At 35.4% G+C, this 20313-nt stretch overlaps 1 protein-coding gene across 1 annotated transcript in view; it reads right to left on the bottom strand.

Annotated features, from left to right (window-relative positions):
- Window positions 1-888, bottom strand: part of LOC107687209 (thrombospondin-1-like) — a 14878-nt gene extending 13990 nt beyond the window's left edge. The window contains exon 1 of the mRNA XM_016484445.1: window positions 866-888. The gene's annotated coding sequence lies outside the window, so the exon portion shown is untranslated. The remainder of the gene's footprint in view (window positions 1-865) is intronic.
- Window positions 889-20313: the final 19425 nt, after the last annotated feature.

The raw sequence follows: 20313 nt of genomic DNA on the forward strand, positions 1-20313 counted from the left end.
ACACACACACACACACACACACACACACACACACACACACACACTCACACTCACACTCACCCACTCACACTCACACTCACCCACACCCACACACACACACACACCCACTCCCACTCACCCACACACACACACACACACCCACTCACACTCACACCCACACCCACACCCACACACACAGACACACACACACACACGCCAAAAATGACATTTATATCTATCTTACACATTACAGTTCAAAAGTTTGGGGTTAGAAAGATTCTAGTGTAAAATCAGTAATATGGTATATAATCAGTAAAAGCTGTTTCTGTGTGAATCTATGTTAAACTGTAATGTATTTCTGTGATGCGCAGCTGTATTTTCAGCATCATTACTCCAGTCTTCAGTGTCACATGATCTTCAGAAATCATTCTAATATGCTGATTTGCTGCTCAAGAAACATTTCTGATTATTATCAATGTTGAAAACAGTTGTGTTGCACAATATTTTTGTGGAAACTGATAAATTTTATTTTTCAGGATTCTCAGATGAACAGAAAGTCTAAAAGAACATCACTTATTTGAAATAGAAACGTTTGTGACATTATAAATGTCTTTACTGCCATTAATTTCTTATTAAATAAGGAAGGACGTTCGGCTCATCCAGCAGGATTCTGTTTGATCTCTAAATCATTTGTTATGACAGAAATTCCATTAGCATTCCATTAGGACTTTAAATGTTTGAATTTAGACAGTATGGCATTTCCTGTTTATAACGGGGATTTATTCCTTATATCAGTCAAATGTATGCATTCTTTTGTGACTAAGTGCATCATAAGAAGTCTTTAAGATGATTTTTCTCCGGTGTGACGGTTCCTAATGCAGCCGATGTGTGTGTGTGTGTGTGTGTGTGTGTGTGTGTGTGTGTTTAACTATGTAAACGCCCAGGAAACATATCAAATATTATAGTGATGCAGTCATGGCTTATAAAACGAGCGGTGTGATAGCACAGGCCCGCTGACACTCACATGTGGGCGGCACAGAGAAACACAAAGCCTTCTGAAGGCTGGACAGAACCGGCCTGATGTCACTGTTTCCAGTAGATACGCAGAGATATGTGTGTCACTGAACGCCTGTTCAATATCACTCACTGGAGTTTAAAACAAACAGACAATCAGCAGATACACGCTCCAGCATCTCTGCACTGCGTCTTCTGATCAAAAAATAATAATATGACAGAAGTTTTTCAGTGCATGTAATTCCTGTACTGCATTGAAACAGATAGTGACCACAAAAAGCACATTTAATTCATTCAATAGAAAACATCAAAGCAAAGGAAGAATGAAGTTTGTTTTGAGAAAAGCTCCTGCAGCGTCTGATCAGATACAGACTCATGCTGTCATATTTCATGATCTAATGACAGTCACTCGTTTATAAGATTGATTCTTGGAGCTCAGAATCGTCTAATCTATCCTGAGAAACACTCTATGCTTCATTTCTCATAGGAAATGACCTCATGCTGATGAATTATTATTGTAATTGTGACAGAAGTAGGTCAGATGAGAGCTCCAGAAGACATCTGATGATCAGACATCTGCTGAGAACAAACCATCAAACGCTTCGTGTTCGGCCTGTGAAAGATGAAAAACATCCTCATGATGACTGTCAGATTAAAACTGCATCATCAGGTTCAACTCCACTGACAGTTACTGAAGGGAACATGAGTGTCGCTTACCTGTGGAAGAGTCTCTGTGATCTTCTGGTCATGCAGGATTTATTTACACACTGAAAGGAATAGTTGAAAAATAATTCAAATCTGCTGGTTCACTCACCCTCAGGCCGTCCGAAATTAGGAAGAGTTTGTTTCTTCATCAGGTTTGTAGAAATGTAGCACTGCATCAGTGTCTCAGCAATGGATGCTCTGCAGTGAATGGGTGCCGTTAGAATGAGAGTCCAAACAGCTGATAAAAACATCACAATAATCCACAAGTAATCCACAGCACTCCAGTCCATCAGTTAACATCTGGAGAAGACAAAAGCTGAAACAAATCCAGCATTAAGACAGAGTCCATAATCCATAATAACGCTTCCTGCAGTGAAAAAGTGTTCTGGTCTGAATCAGGAGAGAAATCTGCACAGATCAAGCACCGTTTACAAGCCAAAACTTTAAATTTTTTGTCTTCTCCAGATGTTAACTGATGGACTGGAGTGCTGTGGATTACTTGTGGATTATTGTGATGTTTTTATCAGCTGTTTGGACTCTCATTCTGACGGCACCCATTCACTGCAGAGCATCCATTGCTGAGACACTGATGCAATGCTACATTTCTCCAAATCTGATGAAGAAACAAACTCATCCTAATCTCGGACGGCCTGAGGGTGTGCACATTTACAGCAGATTTTCATTTTTCGGTAATCTATTCCTTGAAGTTTAACACTTGATGTTAGAAGTTTTAACCTCTACACATATCAAAGTTGTTTGCAGCACTAGCAATAGTGACACTAGCAAACGTTCATTCAGATCAATAATCTAATTTTCTGAAAACTTGATTTTAATAGTTCTAAATTCAGATTTCAACCCATCTATGGTATATAACACCTTTAACACAGTTTTTTTTTTCACTTGTGTTTATAGTTGCTAAGTGATTTGGATCTCTATATCTGTTAAGCAGGATTTATAGACTGCGTCACTGAAACTCTCACCTGGTTTCTTCACTCGCTCAGATCGGATGTGTGTGGACCTGAGGATGACGGTGGGATCTGTAGCCTTGGGCCTGGAACTTTCTAATAAATGATGGTTCAACTCCACTGACAGTTACTGAAGGGAACATGAGTGTCGCTTACCTGTGGAAGAGTCTCTGTGATCTTCTGGTCATGCAGGATTTATTTACACACTGAAAGGAATAGTTGAAAAATAATTCAAATCTGCTGGTTCACTCACCCTCAGGCCGTCCGAAATTAGGAAGAGTTTGTTTCTTCATCAGGTTTGTAGAAATGTAGCACTGCATCAGTGTCTCGGGCCTGGAACTTTCTAATAAATGATGAGTCACTGGCATAGGTTCTGGTTTTTGCCACAGGCGCTGCTGTCAAGCTCCGACAAACACTGAGTTCCTCTGAATTGAGATCCCAGAGAAACTAAACATGTGTTTAATTTGACACTCAGACATCAGATCTGGATCCTTCCTCACATTGATGAATCGAGAGATTTGTTCTTCAGCAATTATGCCATCTCCTTGAATTTGCATGGCACTGCTCCTCATTTCTTTGGAAAATATTCCATAACTAAATAAAAGCAGTTTAGATGATGTGATCTGACAAACACTGTCTGATTGATCCAAACACTGCAATCCAAACATGCAGTCGCTCTCAATCCTCCTGCTCATTCAGATTTTGTGGGGGTTTTTTGCATCTGAAATACACTAGAAAACAAACGCTTGACATATGCATCAATCTGCACACCAGGGTTATTATAAAACTGAAACTAAAATAAAAAGACTAAAATATTTTTTTTTTGTTACTTGAAATTAAGTAATCGTTAACTGAAATAAATTAAATATGAAAAACTTTTTCACTGAGCTAAACTATATGTACTGTATATAAAAACACACAACTACTAAAAATGTCAAATACACACAACAGAATTACTAAAACTTTAACTAAAATTAAAAATATAAAAAATGATTAAAAATATTTATAAAAACTATAAAGACCTGTTTAAAAAAAACTAAATTGAATAAAAACAAACAAAATTACTATAACTAAAATTAAAACAAAAAATATAAAACTGATTTAAAAAAATAATAATCTCAAGGACACAAAAATTATACCGCTGCGTTCTGTAATCCTCTGATTTATTTAGGCATATTTCCCTGATTTGCACAGTACCTGTTCAGTCATGAAGATAATGTTAAAGTACCTTAACTATTAAAAAAAAATTGAAATCCATTTTTCTTGTGTAATTTGGATGAAACAGGATATTACCAAGAAAAACAATATCCCGAACTGATCAAATGGTGAAAGTATCTCTATATGAAAGCGGTTGATTAATCGAAGGTATTGATGAGGTCAGATGGAAGGAAAGTCGTTTCTGGAGCAAGTTGTTACATTTTGATTAAGGATTATGAAGATGAATTTATTTCTGTAGAATAATGTCACTGATGAATCATTCACAATGAGAGTAGGACATAAGTTATCACGGCAAATAGAGGTTATTTTGATGTCATGCTGACTATAATATTTAACGGCACGCTTCATCTGGATCTTCTGTCTTAAATTTAAATCAAACTATGAGTTTTAGTAATTTGCCAGGAATTCTCGGTCGTGCACCAACTAACTCGTGCAGTTACTAGCTGTTCAGCTGAACATGGATGGGATCATCCGTCACTTCAGGGAAGAGTTGAGGCTGTAGATGTTGTCATTTGGTCTCTTTGCCCCACCGTGTCCTCAGGGCTCAGTCTGGACTCCTGCTCTCATCATGTATGAAGATAACGGGGTGAAGGAGCACATGTCTTCAGGGAACACATACTCATGCTCATCTCTGACATGCCGCTTGACCTTCCAGGAAAGAGAGCTTTGAAATCTATGCAGATTTCTTCATGCTTATGGATGACAAACATGATGCTCGGGGTTTAGTTCAGGTGATGCTTTCCAAACAGCGCTGAGCAATCAGGAATAAAACTCTCAGATGAACAACAGCAGCTGTGAAAGATGGAGATTAATGAGGCTGAGCAGATCAAGTCAAGTCAAGTGTATTCGTGTAGCGCAGCTTTACAGAAAATCACAGTTATGATGATCAGTCTTGTTTTAGTAAGAGATTTAAATATCAGTCAGCTTTGCACAATAATAGGAGATTTAAATATCGGTTGGTTTTGTTCTATTAAGATTTAAACATCACTCGTTTTATATTAAATATAAATATCGGTTGGTTTTATATGGTTAAGAGATTTAAATATTGCTTGGTTTTGTTCTATTAAGATATTTAAATATAGGTGGGTTTAGTTCTATTACGATATTTAAACTTTGGTTGGTTTTACATGTTTAAGAAATTTAAATATTGGTTGGTTTTATACGGTTAAGAGATATAAATATGGGTAGATTTGTTCTATTAAGATATTTAAATATAGGTGGGTTTTGTTCTATTAAGATATTTAAATATCGATTGGTTTTATATGATTAAGAAATTTAAATATCGGTTGGTTTTATACGGTTAAGAGACTTAAATATTGCTTGATTTTGTTCTATTAAGATATTTAAATATAGGTTGGTTTTGTTCTATTAAGATATTTAAATATCAGTTGGTTTTATATGATTAAGAAATTTAAATATCGGTTGGTTTTATACGGTTAAGATATTTAAATATTGCTTGGTTTTGTTCTATTAAGATATTTAAACATCGGTTGGTTTTACATGATTAAGAAATGTAAATATCGGTTGGTTTTATACAGTTAAGAGATTTAAATATTGGTTGATTTGTTCTATTAAGATATTTAAATATAGGTTGGTTTTGTTCTATTAAGATATTTAAACATTGGTCGGTTTTATATGATTAAGAAATTCAAATATCGGTTGATTTTATATGATTAAGAAATGTAAATATTAGTTGGTTTTATACAATTAAGAGATTTAAATACTGGTTGTTTTTTTCTATTAAAATATTTAAATGTAGGTCAGTTTTGTTCTATTAAGAAAGTCAAATATTGGTCGGTTTTGTTCTGTTAAGAAAGTTAAATATGAGGTGTTTTTGTTTTGTTAAGAGATTTAAATATTGGTCAGTTTTGTTCTGTTAAGAAAGTTAAATATGAGGTGTTTTTGTTTTGTTAAGAGATTTAAATATTGGTCAGTTTTGTTCTGTTAAGAAAGTTAAATATGAGGTGTTTTTGTTTTGTTAAGAGATTTAAATATTGGTCAGTTTTGTTCTGTTAAGAAAGTTAAATATGAGGTGTTTTTGTTTTGTTAAGAGATTTAAATACATGTCAGTTTTGTGAGTTTAAATATTGTTCAGTTTTGTTCTGTTAAGTTTATTAAACGTCAGTCAATTTTGTTCAATTTGGAGATTTAAACATGGGTTGGTTTTGTTCGATTAAGAGAATTAAACATCAGTCAGTTTTATTCTAGCAAGAGATTTATTCTAGTAAGAGATCGTTTTTGTTTGATTAGGAGACTTTGGTTGGTTGGTTTTGTCCGAAGCAAGAGTAAGCAACTCACAAAAAGTATTAATAAATTATTTATAAATTCATTAATAAAAATACAGTTGTCACAGGTGAAAATCTGCCTGCATTAATGAGGATACAGCTGGTTGTCTAAAGTGAAAGATAGCCAGCTGTCAAAGAGTCTGACGTAAATTTAATATTTTCCAAATGTAAATTGCACTCATTTAACTGACAATGTTGAGAAATATAGAGCATGGCTTAAATTTACATTAGTAATATCTCTAACTTCAGGCAGAATTACTATGTTATGATAGTGGACCTTATGGTAGTTGAAAATGGCTTGTATCATGGTAAAGATTTTGGCCGTATCGCACAGCTCTAAGTAATTTGAACAGGCAGCTGCTAGAAACTCAGTATATAATCATTTAAGTGACTCATGATTTAGGATAAATATCACACGTAACATCTGTAACATCTAGCGTCTATCCTGTGGTTTCAACGGACAGATGCTGAGTTTGGGCTGAAGCAGCAGGGATAATGAATTTAGCTCTGAATTGCTGGAATGTCTGTACTGTTTGGATGAGTCTGTGAAAACACAGACAGCATCAGAGAATGTTTGTTTGGGTTTCTGATGTGGCATATGCTTCGTTCCGATCATAGGAAGGGAATGCGTCTGTCCCACAGGATCTCAAAAACATCTTCTGAATAAAAAATCAAGGGAAGGTGCAGCAGTAGCCGGTTATTTCCGATGCGTCTCACATTGCATCTCCATTTATGGGCAGTGAGGGAGCCGAAATGATTCCGTGTTTTGCAGCAAGCAAGAATATTCAGAGGTTGATTCGACGAGCACATCTGTGCATCTTACATCACCGATACTCTGTTTATACAGACTTTCACATTCTCTTTCTGCTGCCAACATCTTCATCATAAATGCCCCGGAAAGCCATTTAGTAAATACAAATGAATAAACAAGAAAGAAAAGATCCAGGTGAAGGTTCCTTCAGATGTCTGATCTATCTGAACTGTAAATACATGTGAAGAGTCGGAGGTCAAAGGTCGTTCTGATTCCCTCACCGCCTGTGTCTTTTCAATATCACGGCCCATGAAATCACAGCTGCTCACTGTTGCTCAATCTTTAAGGGCCAGAAACTCATAAAATATAATGTGATCATTAGACGCAGAGCCGGTCCTTTACAGCGCTGACCTTTCCCATGAAGTCATGAAGATCTTGATGATTGCCAACACTGTTCCCTTTTTATTTATCCTGTTTCTAAACATACTCTTCATCAAGCTCAGCGTTTGGCAACCTGGTGGAATAATAAACATTATATCAGTATATCATATTTATTAGTTGATTGTACATGATGAAACACTACACCGTTCAAAAGACCGGAATCAGATTTTTAGGTTTTTGAAATAATTTTATACTTTAAAGCAGTGTCTGAAAGTATTAATATGAGGAGAACATCAGACCTTCAGCTTTACCAGAACAAACAGTGAAGAGACTCTGAGATGCTTCAGATCTTCAGACTCCATCTGAAAAGAGTCAAATGGGCAGAAGAACATGAAGAATGGACGGTTTAAGACGAGAACAGGGTGTTACTGATGAATGGTGTGGAAATAACGGAACGCTAAAACCTGTAAGATTCAATGAAATTGCTGCAGAAACCATCAGATAAAACTTATAACTAGAACACATCAAGATCTTCAGAAGCAGATGAACAGAGAGACTGATAAACGCAGCCGTTATCTAAAATACAAACATTTATAAAATTGTGCTATACCTTCAATCAGCAATTAAATGCATCATTGGGGAAAAATAATAAAAAAACATAAATGTATTATTATTATTATTATGAGATTCCAAACTCAGCATTTATTATATGTGTCTTACCTTGATAAATCAAATGCAGGATTTGGGGGGGGGGAATGAATAATAAAATGAAAATTACAGAAAATCAGGGAATCTGAACTATATATATATATATATATATATCTTTGTGAAGAAAAAAACTATGATCTATATATATTTTTTTCTTTGTGTGTGTGTGTATGTATATATATATATATATATATATATATATAATACCTTGCTACGTGTACTGCGTTAGGCTAACAGAGTGAAAAATTGAAGGGGGTCTGAATACTTTCCGTACCCACTGTATATATATGCATCATTCATATCTCATTATGCAATGTTAAACCTAATCTAATGCCATCTAAATCATTTTTAATTTTTCTCACATGTAGAATGTTCAGGCTTCATGTTCACTGGACTCTGAAATCAAGCATCTATCATCATCAACAAGAGCAGGAACAGCAGATAAATTCACTGGTTTGGCATCGACTCCGGGCAGAGTGTGAGGCCCTGAAGACACATGCACACTGGCATCAGTCACGCTCAGGAATCACGCTCCTCAAATATGGGTCAGAACCTCAGAGGAACCACGCTGAGAAAAGTAAAGCGAGGATCATTCATCGAGCCGTGCATGATGCCAAAGCTCGACCCGCTACAGGAAGGGCAGCAAACACACACACGTCTGCTTAACTGATTTATGCGCAGGCTGGTGAAGTCTGCGGCTTCCAGCGTTTGCTTTCACAGCGAACAGATGACCACCGTACGACTCGCCAGCAGATGCACAGAGAAGCCGTTCACACTCACAGAATCTGAATCAGTTAGAAGCCCAATAAAATGTGTTGAAAAGCATGTCTTTGTCTTGATCTGGACTGTCTCAACACTTTAAACAGGTCTGATTTATTGGGTTTTTAGGTCTGATGTTCAACATTCTTACAGAAACTGAGAGCTCAGATCATTCCAGCATCGGATGCAGGATTGCGTTTGTGATTTTGCGTTAGTGAAAGTTTAAAATCTCACACGTCAAATGCTCCTTGAAATGTTTCCCTAAAATGCACAAGTTCATCAAGACCAATTGTCCTTGTGTGTTCCTCTGAACGGCCGCTGTTGCACGAATCTAGAAGCTGAACGTAAACAGAAAGAAATCAAAATTACATGGAAAGAGCTGTTGTTAAAAATATACTAAAGCAGTTCAAAGCTAAATCTGATCTAATGCTTGTCCTTGTTGAGTGTCTTCATCATTCTTTATGTGCTGTTCAACATTCACAATACCTTACAACAACACATCCCGACAGGAATCATATTTCAATAATGTCACTGACCAACAACCTGTCAGGGTTCTGTCCCTGCTGGCTTTAGCCTGGGCTGTTTTTTTTTTTTTTGCCTGCCACAGTTTATAAGCCTTTTCCCCTCTAGTATTTAACAGAGAACTTTGAATTGAAGCTGTCTAAGTTTGGGTTTTGTCACTTGACAGATTGAACCTACCAGGGAACCTAACAGACTGCATTGCATGGGATTGTTCCTGTTCCCAGGTCCTAACTGGCAGGAATCAGCCTACAAGAACACATCCCAGACCGGAAGGATGTTAGATTGCTGCCAGAACCATCTCCCCTTTGGGTTTTGTGCATAAGTCCTCCTTGAGGCAGTGGAGGGGCTTGGTTTTGGCAAGTTCGCTTTGCTTGACTCGGTGAACCTGTGTCTGGGAGTAGTTGGTTCACTTGAAATCACGGACTTACTGGGAGGTGTCGACCACGTTTGCCACCTCAAGGAGATGGAGATCCTGTGAGATCCCTGTTGATCCGGCCTCCCAGCCCATTCCTATCCCTGTGGTCCCAAACCTCATTCCTGGAATCCCCCCAACACTGTCTCAATCAAACACTGTCTCAATCAAACACTGTCTCAATCAAACACTGTCTCCATCAAATTCACAGACGAAAACGAAATGATAATGAAACAAAAACTCGTTCACTGCAAAAAATGATTTTTTTCCTTAGTATTTTTGTCTTGTTTTGTAGTATATATATATATATATATATATATATATATATTAGTGCTGTCAACGATTAATCGCGATTAATCACATCCAATCGCGATTAATCACGATTAATCACATCCAAAATAAAAGTTGTTGTTTAATATATATATATGCATAATATATATATATGTGTGCTGTGTGTATTTAATATATATATATAAATACACACGCATGTATACATTTCAGAAAAATGTAGTTTATATATTAAATATATTTATTTAGAATATAAATTATATGAATATAAATATAAATATGTAAATATTTTCAAAATATTTACTGTATGGGTGTGTATTTATATATACATAATAAATATACACAGAACCCACACATATATTATGCAAACAAAAACTTTTATTTTGGATGCGATTAATCGCGATTAATCGTTTGACAGCACTAATATATATATATATATATCTTCAAATTCTGGAATTAAAATGCGTTTACTTGACAAGTAAAATTACTTAAAATATCAAACATATCTGCCAATGGGTTAAGAAAAATAACCTTAATTCAAAGGCTAAACAAGATTATTTTTCTTACGCCATTGGCAGATATGTTTGATTGTTTTAAGCAAAAACTAACAAAATTTGGATAATATTTTCAGGAAACAAGACAAATTATCTCAAGTAATTTTACTTGTCAAGTAAACGCATCTTAATTCCAGAATTTGTAGATATTTTATACTAGAAAACAAGACAAAAATACTAAGGAAGAAAGTCATTTTTTGCAGTGTGTATTCCTCAAATGTAAGTCACTAAAACTTAAAAATAAAGAAAAAATAAAGAGATTCCGGAAAATACACTGATAATGTTGTCACAGTGCGGTGTGGAAAGAACATGTACAAAGATGAAAATGACGGTAAACAGTCTTTAATAAATCCACATAAAGGTAATACACAAGCAAAGCTTGAAACACACGTACACATCGACGAGACCAAACAAAGACAAACTGAACAGACTTGAACTTAAGGACAAAGGCAAATGAGGATAATTAATAAAACACACCTGAACCAAATGACATAATTAAGGGGAGACAGAAACTAGGTCAGAGAACACGAGGAGAGAAAAACAAACTAAAAGTCCATAGGGTGTGACAAATTTGTCACGGGATCATTTGATTTCGGGTTATTCTAGGGCTGCCCTCGACTAATGATTTTTCTGGTCGACTAGTAGTCGTTTATTTTAAGCATTAGTCAACTAATCGCACGTTTATTAATAAACCATTGAAATCATAATAATGAGTCTTTAACTGTCCACATATCCTAATAAGCGCTCAAGCGCACACATAAAGCTTGCCACAGCGCACCGCAGAAGCTATGATTATGAATGTGTCAGGGGAAAACAGTAAGGAGACTGCATTAACATTTTAATAATTAATTGATAAACTAGTGCTTTCTTTGTTTTCGGTTTAAGAGATAAAGCTGGCGATCATCTCCACAATAATGGATGCAATTTCATACGGACTGCATAATCTAAGAATAATTGTTTTCCATTTGAATTGGTTTATTTGAAAGTAGACACTTCACTCTCTATAGATATATTTTTCTGTCTGTAAGGCAAGTCTTTCCTCCAATCTGTCAATCTGTCCTTGTCAGTCTTGGTCAGAGGTGGACAAAGTACACAACTCCATTACTTGAGTGAAAGTACAGACACTGCTGGTCAAATATTACTCCATTACAAGTGAAAGTTGTAAAGACAGATTTTTACTTAAGTAAAAGTACAGAAGTACTTGCTTCAAGTCAAACGCCTACAGTATTGTGTTTTGTCAGGAGACGCAGAACAGTTCTTCTGTGGCTTTATAGGTAATATATTCATTTACACAATTCTGCAAAATCAGACAATATTGTATCTAATATATACTGTACCACAATATTAGCTTCTTATTACTGAATTGCTGTAAATAAATATCACATTTGCAACTGATCAGTTTTCAAAAAATTCTGGGAAATCACTTCACGTAACCCTACAAGAGTGATTAATGACAGACTGTCTGAAAAAAGTCACATTTGTGACCCTGGACCACAAAACCAGTCATAAGGGTCAATTTTTTGAAATTGAGATTTATACATCATCTGAAGCTGAATAAATAAGCGTTCCATTGACGTATGGCTTGTTAGGATAGGACAATATTTGGCTGAGATACAACTATTTGAAAATATGGAATCTGAGGGTGCAAAAAAATCTAAATATTGAGAAAATCATCTTTAAAGTTATCCAAATGAAGTTTTCAGCAATGCATATTACTAATCAAAAATTACGCTTTTATATATTTACGGTAGGAAATTTACAAAATATCTTCATGGAACATGATCTTTACTTAATATCCTAATGATTTTTTGCATAGAAGAAAAATTGATAATTTTGACCCATACAATATATTGTTGGCTATTGCTACAAATATACCTGTGCTGCTTATGACTGCTTTTGTGCTCCAGGGTCATATTTTAGAGAAGAAAAAAAAAATCACCCACTGACTTTCAAAGCTGCTACGTAGTAACACCTTTCTACTTCAAGGACCTTGATAGAAATGTAATGAATTGAAAAGTACGATATTTGTCTTTCAAATGTAGTGAAGTTAAATTCGTAAGTTTCCAGAAAAAATAATACTCCAGTAAAGTACAGATCCTCAAAAAGTGTACAGTAATCAAGTAAATGTAGGTCCACCTCTGGTCTTGGTGTTGCGTTCGGTCTGGCATGGTTTGTTTCTGTCTTGTATCTGATGTCTCTTTGGGACGCCAGGGTTCTGTCACTTCAGTTGGTCTTATTCTGAGTTTGGCGACAGCTTCAAGTATTCTCAGACCAGGTGCGCTCTCGTTCTTGAGGTGTGTTGTATGTGTGGATCTTGACTTCTGTCTGGTTGGGTTTTGGTTCAGTGTCGGTGTTGGAATATTCATTCTCCACGTTTTGGTTTTTCACGGGTTGAGTGTTCATTCCAGTGTTAATTTTGACAGCAAATTTTGATTTAGTTTTAGTCATAGTCATTTGACTAAAATGCCATTTAGTTTTAGTCATATTTTAGTTGTCTAAATTGTTTTTAGCTTTAGTCGACTAAATATCATAAGATTTTAGTAGACTAAATCTACAGTAAATTTAGACCGAATTCATTTGCATTTTTGAACGTTTTATGCAGTGTGCAGCTAGTGTATGTTAGCTTATGTCCCGCCGGTTCATATGTACGCATCTAACCTCCGAAACACGCAGCAGATTCGTTCTGAATGAATCTCTTCCCAAATCGTCCCTCCCTAACATTCTCGTCTCGTTTTTATTCGTTGACGAAAATGGCAATAGATTTACGTCATAGTTTTTGTCATTCAAAAAACGTTTTAGTTCGTTATCATCTCGTTAACAATATAAAAATATAAAATATCAAATCGATATCAAAAAATATCGTTGACGAAAATTATGACGAAAATTATTCGTCAACGAAATTAACACTGGTTCATTCCCTCACCGTGTGCTCTTATGTTTATTTGTATTTTTTGCACCTGGCTTTCATCGGCCGGTTGCTCTTGTATTGTTGGTGTATCACGCGGATTGTGAGGTTCTCATTGGCTGTGCGCATTCATATCATCATGTTTTGTAAGCACGTGGCTTTTTTTGTGTGTGTTTCTATGTGCCATGTGTTCCCCGTCTATTGTTTAACCCTGCCTTTAACTTGGTGTTGTTCTTATCTGATTATTGGTAAATTTACCCCACCTGTCCTTTCTTGGTACACTCCTCATTTCCTTCGATTTATTCCACTTTTTTATTCCGTTTGGTTTCTTCTTTTGTCCCTTTTGTCAAATATTTTTATTCCAATTTTTCTTTCTTTCTTTCTTTCTTTCTTTCTTTCTTTCTTTCTTTCTTTCTTCCTTCCTTTCTTTCTTTGTGGGTAATTAATTATAATTAATTTTGGTATTAGAGTATCCCAAATCAAACATCTATGTATTTTCTATTTCAAAAGTTATCTTTTTTGATAATTTATTAATTTAATAATAATTAGATTTTTTTAAATATATATAAATTAACTTTGGCATTTGAGTATCTCTAAATCAAACATCTATTTTGTTTTCCACATGTATGATTTAATATAATTAATTTATGATAATTAAGTTTTGAGTATTTGAGTATCTCTAAATCCAATATCTATGAATTTTGTTTTCCATGTGTAATTAAAAAAAAAATGTAATTAATAATAATTACCCATGGTATTTGAATATCTCTCAATCAAACATCTATGCATTTTGTGTTCCACGTGTATTTAAATTTTATTTTAAAGGGGTCATATGATGCTGCTAAAAAGAACATTAAGCTTTCACAACGAAACACACGGCGGGCTAGAGTGAGTGGAGATCGATGGGCTTGAGAACGGTGTGGCCGATTCGACGAAGGAGCATCTGGCGGACTTGCAGCAACCACATGTGATGACCCCGGGCTGGACTCCGCTTCGTCCACGGTGAAAACCGATCCGGCGATCCACAGCGCGAAGTTGATGTATTCCCTCAGCGACCAGCACGGATCAGCTCTAGGCATGACGAAGCGGATATCGTCCTCTTTTGGAAGGCCAAATAAAGTAGTTTCGCTTTCACAACGAAACACAGCGCCTTCACGACATCAAACATCTATATTTTTATAAACATCAAACATCTATATATTTTGTGTTCCACATGTATTTTTTTTATTTTAATAATGATTAATCATAATTCACTTTGGTGTTTGAATCTCTATAAATCAAACATCTATGTATTTTGTGCTCCACATGTATTTTTTGTTCTTTATCTAGAGTGGAATTTTCGTGACATGAAGAGTGGAATAAAACCGATGACTCAAGCACATTGTTAAAAATAGAGGAACAGGATCATTGGAAACACATGAAGCTCCGTCCAACACATGAAGCTCCGTCCAGCGCTCAGACTGAGTTTACTGGAACATGCAGAAATCTCAGGAATGTTCCATCTTTAACATCGGTTTTAGGACGCTCACTAAAGTAGTCAATCAAAGGAGGGTGACGGGAATGACCCCCTTTAGCTGCAGATCCGAGCATTTTAACGGGCTGAGGGTGTTACGGTATCCCGAGGGAAGCCGTTCATCAGAAGAGTGTCAGGAATGTCTTTAAACACTAGCCACGTCACTCGACGTCACGCTCCAAATCCATCTGCTCCTCAGGCTCCTGAAGATCAACAGAAACACAAAAATGAATGTTTCCAGCAAACATTGGCCAAAACTCTGCTTATAACCAGAGTTGGGTAGATTACTTACAAATTGTAATCTATTACTGATTCGAAATTACTTGACAAAAATTGTAGTCAGTAACGTAATCCATTACATTGCACATTTCAGGTAATATAATCAGACTACTTTTAGATTACTTTCGACCTGTCTAATTTTTCACATTGATTTGAATAGGATAGTCTTGTACCATATTGATATAAAAATACAAAGAGTAAGAAATTATATTCCATTCATTGTTATTAACAATATGAAGTGCATTAAACATTACATTATGTCAAGATTTCCCAAACTGGGGTTTGTGAAGGAACTGCAAATCAGTTACTACCCAGCTCTGCATTTAACTAATGCATGTAGAGCTCATGCAAGAGTCAATCACTCATGTATGATGTTTGACAGACAAGCCTGAGCATCAGTCACTCATAATTACACACTGCTTCTTTAACCCTCATAACGCTTTCTGGGTTTTAACAGATACATACAGATTTCTAAATAATGCATTGTTTTTAGTTAGGGAATGAAAGTTTGCAAATGCCTTAAGACCCTAAAAACTCTTTTTTTTTGTTCGACACTATCGACCACAACATTCTTTTGAATAGACTAGAAAACTTTGTTGGCATTAATGGAAGTGCATTAGCATGGTTCAAATCATACTTATCTGACGGCCATCAATTCGTAGCAGCGAATGAAGAGGTATCATATCGATCACAAGTGCAGTATGGAGTACCTCAAGGCTCAGTACTAGGGCCGTTACTTATATTTCTTCGCGGCCCGGATAAACATACCAATTTGAAAAACTAACAGAATGCATAGTCGATATAAAAAAAATTGGAGGACGAGTAATTTCTTGCTGCTAAATTCTGAAAAAAACAAACAAACAAACAAACAGGAGAACTGGCCCCCTGACTGAGCCTGGCTTCTCCCAAGCTTTTTTCTCCATTCTGTCACCGATGGAGTTTTGGTTCCTTGCCGCTGACGCCTCTGGCTTTCTTAGTTGGGGACACTTATTTTCCAGCGATATCGTCGACTTGATTGCACAGATACTATTTAAACTGAACTGAGCTGGATGATGACATCACTGAATTCAGTGATGAACTGCCTTTAACTGAAAATTGAGTGTTTACTATTGTCCTTTTGCATTGACACACTATTTTCCGATTGAATACTGTAAAGCTGCTTTGACACAATCTGTATTGTTAAAAGCACTATATAAATAAAGGTGACTTGACTTGACTTAAAAAATGTTTTGTGTTCGGGTCATTTTGACCTGGGTATGTATGGAATTCCATTAGGTGTCAAAATACTTCTTGTAAATTTATCTATGAAGTTTTATTTTTTTTATGAAGTTTTATGTTTCGCCATATCTCACACACTTTTGGACTTAATTTTGTTGATGAACATGAATATGTGTATCTGAAAAATTAATCACTCGTTCATCTGAAAGTGAAAGTTTATGCAAGTAAAACGAATTTTTTTTGTTTAAAAAAATGTCAGAGTAATATTTATGTTGTTTTGTAGAAATAAATATGTAGGTGTCACAAATTTGCACCATATTTGAGCAAGCATGAGTTATAAATTCAAAGCAATTTAATTAAATTCCAAATAGGGTTAATACCGGTAATTCTCAGTTTATATGTTCCTAAAAAAAAAAAAAAGTTTTTGTTTACATAATAATATATGTGTGTGTACTGTGTATATTTATTATGTATATATAAATATACACATATGCATGTATATATTTAAGAATAATATGTTAAATTTGTATATTAAACGTATTTATATATAATATAAATTACATAAATATAAATATATACATTTAAATACAAGTAAATATTTTCAAAATATATACTGTATGAGTGTGTATTTATATATATATACAGTATATATACATAATAAATATACACAGCACACACACAGCACACACACATATATTATGTAAACAAAAACTTTTATTTTGGATGCGATTTTGGACAGCACTAATATATTCACATTGACTCATTAATGAGAATTCTCTGTTCAGATACAATATGGTTTTAGTTTAAAAAAATAATTAAAGTTATGTTTTATAAAAAATAATGATTGTTGAATGCATTATGCGGGTTAAAGACATGTATGTGAGCGGCGTGAAACACACCTGATGCGCGGCACATGAAGGAGGTCACAGGAAGTTCAGAATGTGCAGAAGGAAGCAGTGAGATGGCCGATCCGGGTTCATTTACTGCTACTGTGTCTGCAGAGAGACAGACACAGATGTTGTTATATGGTGAGAAGCGGAGGCTGAGATGATAGATGAAGGCGCTGATCTGCCGTGACGATGTGAGTGTTTAGCAGAACTCAGTCATGCTGCAGAATCAGATCTGTTTGTGTTCCTCTCATGCCGGAATGAGCCGTGATATAGAGCCGCTCGCTCCTGCTGGGATTGACTGGAATATACATTCACCAGATCACATGACTTACCTGACAGAGACCAAATGTATCCCTGGAGCACAAAAGCAGTCATAAGCAGCACAGGTATATTTGTAGCAATAGCCAACAATATATTGTATGGGTCAAAATTATCAATTTTTCTTTTATGCCAAAAATCATTAGGATATTAAGTAAAGATCATGTTCCATGAAGATATTTTGCAAATTTCCTACCGTAAATAAAACAAAACGTAATTTTTGATTAGTAATATGCATTGCTAAGAACTTCATTTGGACAACTTTAAAGGTGATTTTCTCAATATTTTGATTTTTTTTGCACCCTCAGATTCCAGATTTTCAAATAGTTGTATCTCAGCCAAATATTGTCCTATCATAACAAACCATACATCAATGGAAAGCTCATTTATTCAGCTTCAGATGATGTATAAATCTCAATTTCAGAAAAATTGACCCTTATGACTGGTTTTGTTGTCCAGGGTCACAAATGGCAAGGCAAGGCAAGTTTATTTATATAGCACATTTCATACACAATGGCTATTCAAAGTGCTTTACATAAAAGAAAATAAAATAATCATAAGAAATAATCACAACAATAAAACAAGGAATTTAAAAACTTTGAAAATGTTTAAAAAATGATTATAAATGTATTAAAAAAAAGTTACGAATATGATTATAAATAAAATACAGTGCAATCAGTTCGGACGTAGCACAGTGCTCATTCAATAAATGCACAGCTAAACAGATGAGTTTTTAGTAGTACCAGCACTGATATTTTGCCAGAATCAGAATTTAAGCGAATATCATTTATTATCTTAATGAGCGCTGTCTCTGTGCTGTGATGTGGTCGGAAACCAGATTTGCACTCAAAACAGCCAGAAAACAGAGGAAAATCCTACATTACAACACAATCCAATTCCCATTGCTTATTGCACAATCACAAGAAGAAATGGAGAGTGTTGGAGAAGATGAAACCACTGAAAGCTCCTAATAATCTGAGTCAGAGATGAGTAAAGGAACAGCAGATCTCTCCTCAACAACACACGATTCATGTCTGCCACCAACAAACTGCTGTACGATTTATTTTGAAGCTATATGAAACTATTTGAAACTACTGCATGTAAATCTCTCATCATCACCAAATCTTGGATTCGATCTTTTTATCAACTTGTTTTCCTTTAGTTAGCACACATTTTGTTTCTTTTCAAAACCGAAATAATGCTGTTTTCACTCAAATACTGAAAATGAAAGAAAACAGGGTTGAATCCAAGATTTGTTAATGATATAGCATTAAATTTAACATCATGTTTTGAATATTAAATAATAAATGTAAAATATTAAGTGCTCGCATATCAGCTTGTCTAACAGACATTTCTTGCTGGATGAAGGACCATCACCTTCAACTCAACCTTGACTCAACCAAGACAGAACTGCTTGTGGTTCCATCAAACCCATCAATTCATCACAATTTCACCATCCAGTTATACACATCAACCATAACTCCTTCAAAAACAGCCAGAAACCTTGGAGTTATGATTGATGATCAGCTGACTTTCTCAGACCACATTGCTAAAACTGCCCGGTCCTGCAGATTTGCTTTATACAACATCAAGAAGATCAGGCCCTTTCTTTCGGAACATGCTTCACAACTCCTTGTTCAAGCTCTTGTTCTGTCTAGGCTAGACTATTGCAATGCTCTCTTGGCAGGTCTTCCAACCAGTTCTATCAAACCTTTACAATTAATCCAGAACGCGGCAGCAAGATAAATTTTTAACGAGCCGAAAAGAATGCACGTCACACCTCTGTTTATCAATCTGCACTGGCTACCAGTAGCCGCTCGCATTACATTCAAGGCATTAATGTTTGCCTACAAAACCACCACTGGCTCTGCACTGCTTTACCTAAATTCATTACTTCAGACGTATGTGCCCTCTAGAAGCTTGCATTCTGCAAGTGAACGGCGCTTTATTGTGCCATCCCAAAGAAGCACAAAATCACTTTGACGGACTTTTAAATTAAATGTTCCCTCCTGGTGGAATGACCTGCCCAACTCAATCCCAGCTGCTGAGTCCTTAACCATCTTCAAGAATTGGCTAAAAACACATCTCTTCCATCTTTATTTAACCGTCTAACTCTAGCACTCTCTATTCTAATTCTATTTTATATATTTGTTGTCTTGACCCTCTAACACTTGCTCTCTCTATTTGTTTTCTAACTGCTCGTTTTCTTAAAAAAAAAACTCTTAACACTAGCTTTCTCTATTCTTTTTCTATTCTATCTAGTTTTCATATTGTTCATATATATATATATATATATATATATATATATACAGTATATACACACACACACCTACGTGTACCGCATTAAGCTATCCGAGACTTGTTATAGCACTTGCATATCATTGCTCTTTTGTTGATTTTGATTGCTTCCATTGTCATCATTTTAAGTCGCTTTAGATAAAAGTGTCTGCTAAATGACTAAATGTAAATGTAAATTTAATACATAATACAGACACATTTCTGAACAATTTTTTGTAGGCCTGTCATTTTTGAAAAGGAACCCCACAAGTGTAACAAGGTGGGGAAAATAATCCAAAAGAGCACAAAAATTATCCAAATGTTTGGGGAAGTTTTTATACCCTTTCTGAACAAAGTCTAGTCAAACGCAAT

The sequence above is a fragment of the Sinocyclocheilus anshuiensis genome, unplaced genomic scaffold, assembly GCF_001515605.1.
Source record: "Sinocyclocheilus anshuiensis isolate Anshui unplaced genomic scaffold, SAMN03320099.WGS_v1.1 scaffold1569, whole genome shotgun sequence".
NCBI lineage: Eukaryota > Metazoa > Chordata > Actinopteri > Cypriniformes > Cyprinidae > Sinocyclocheilus > Sinocyclocheilus anshuiensis.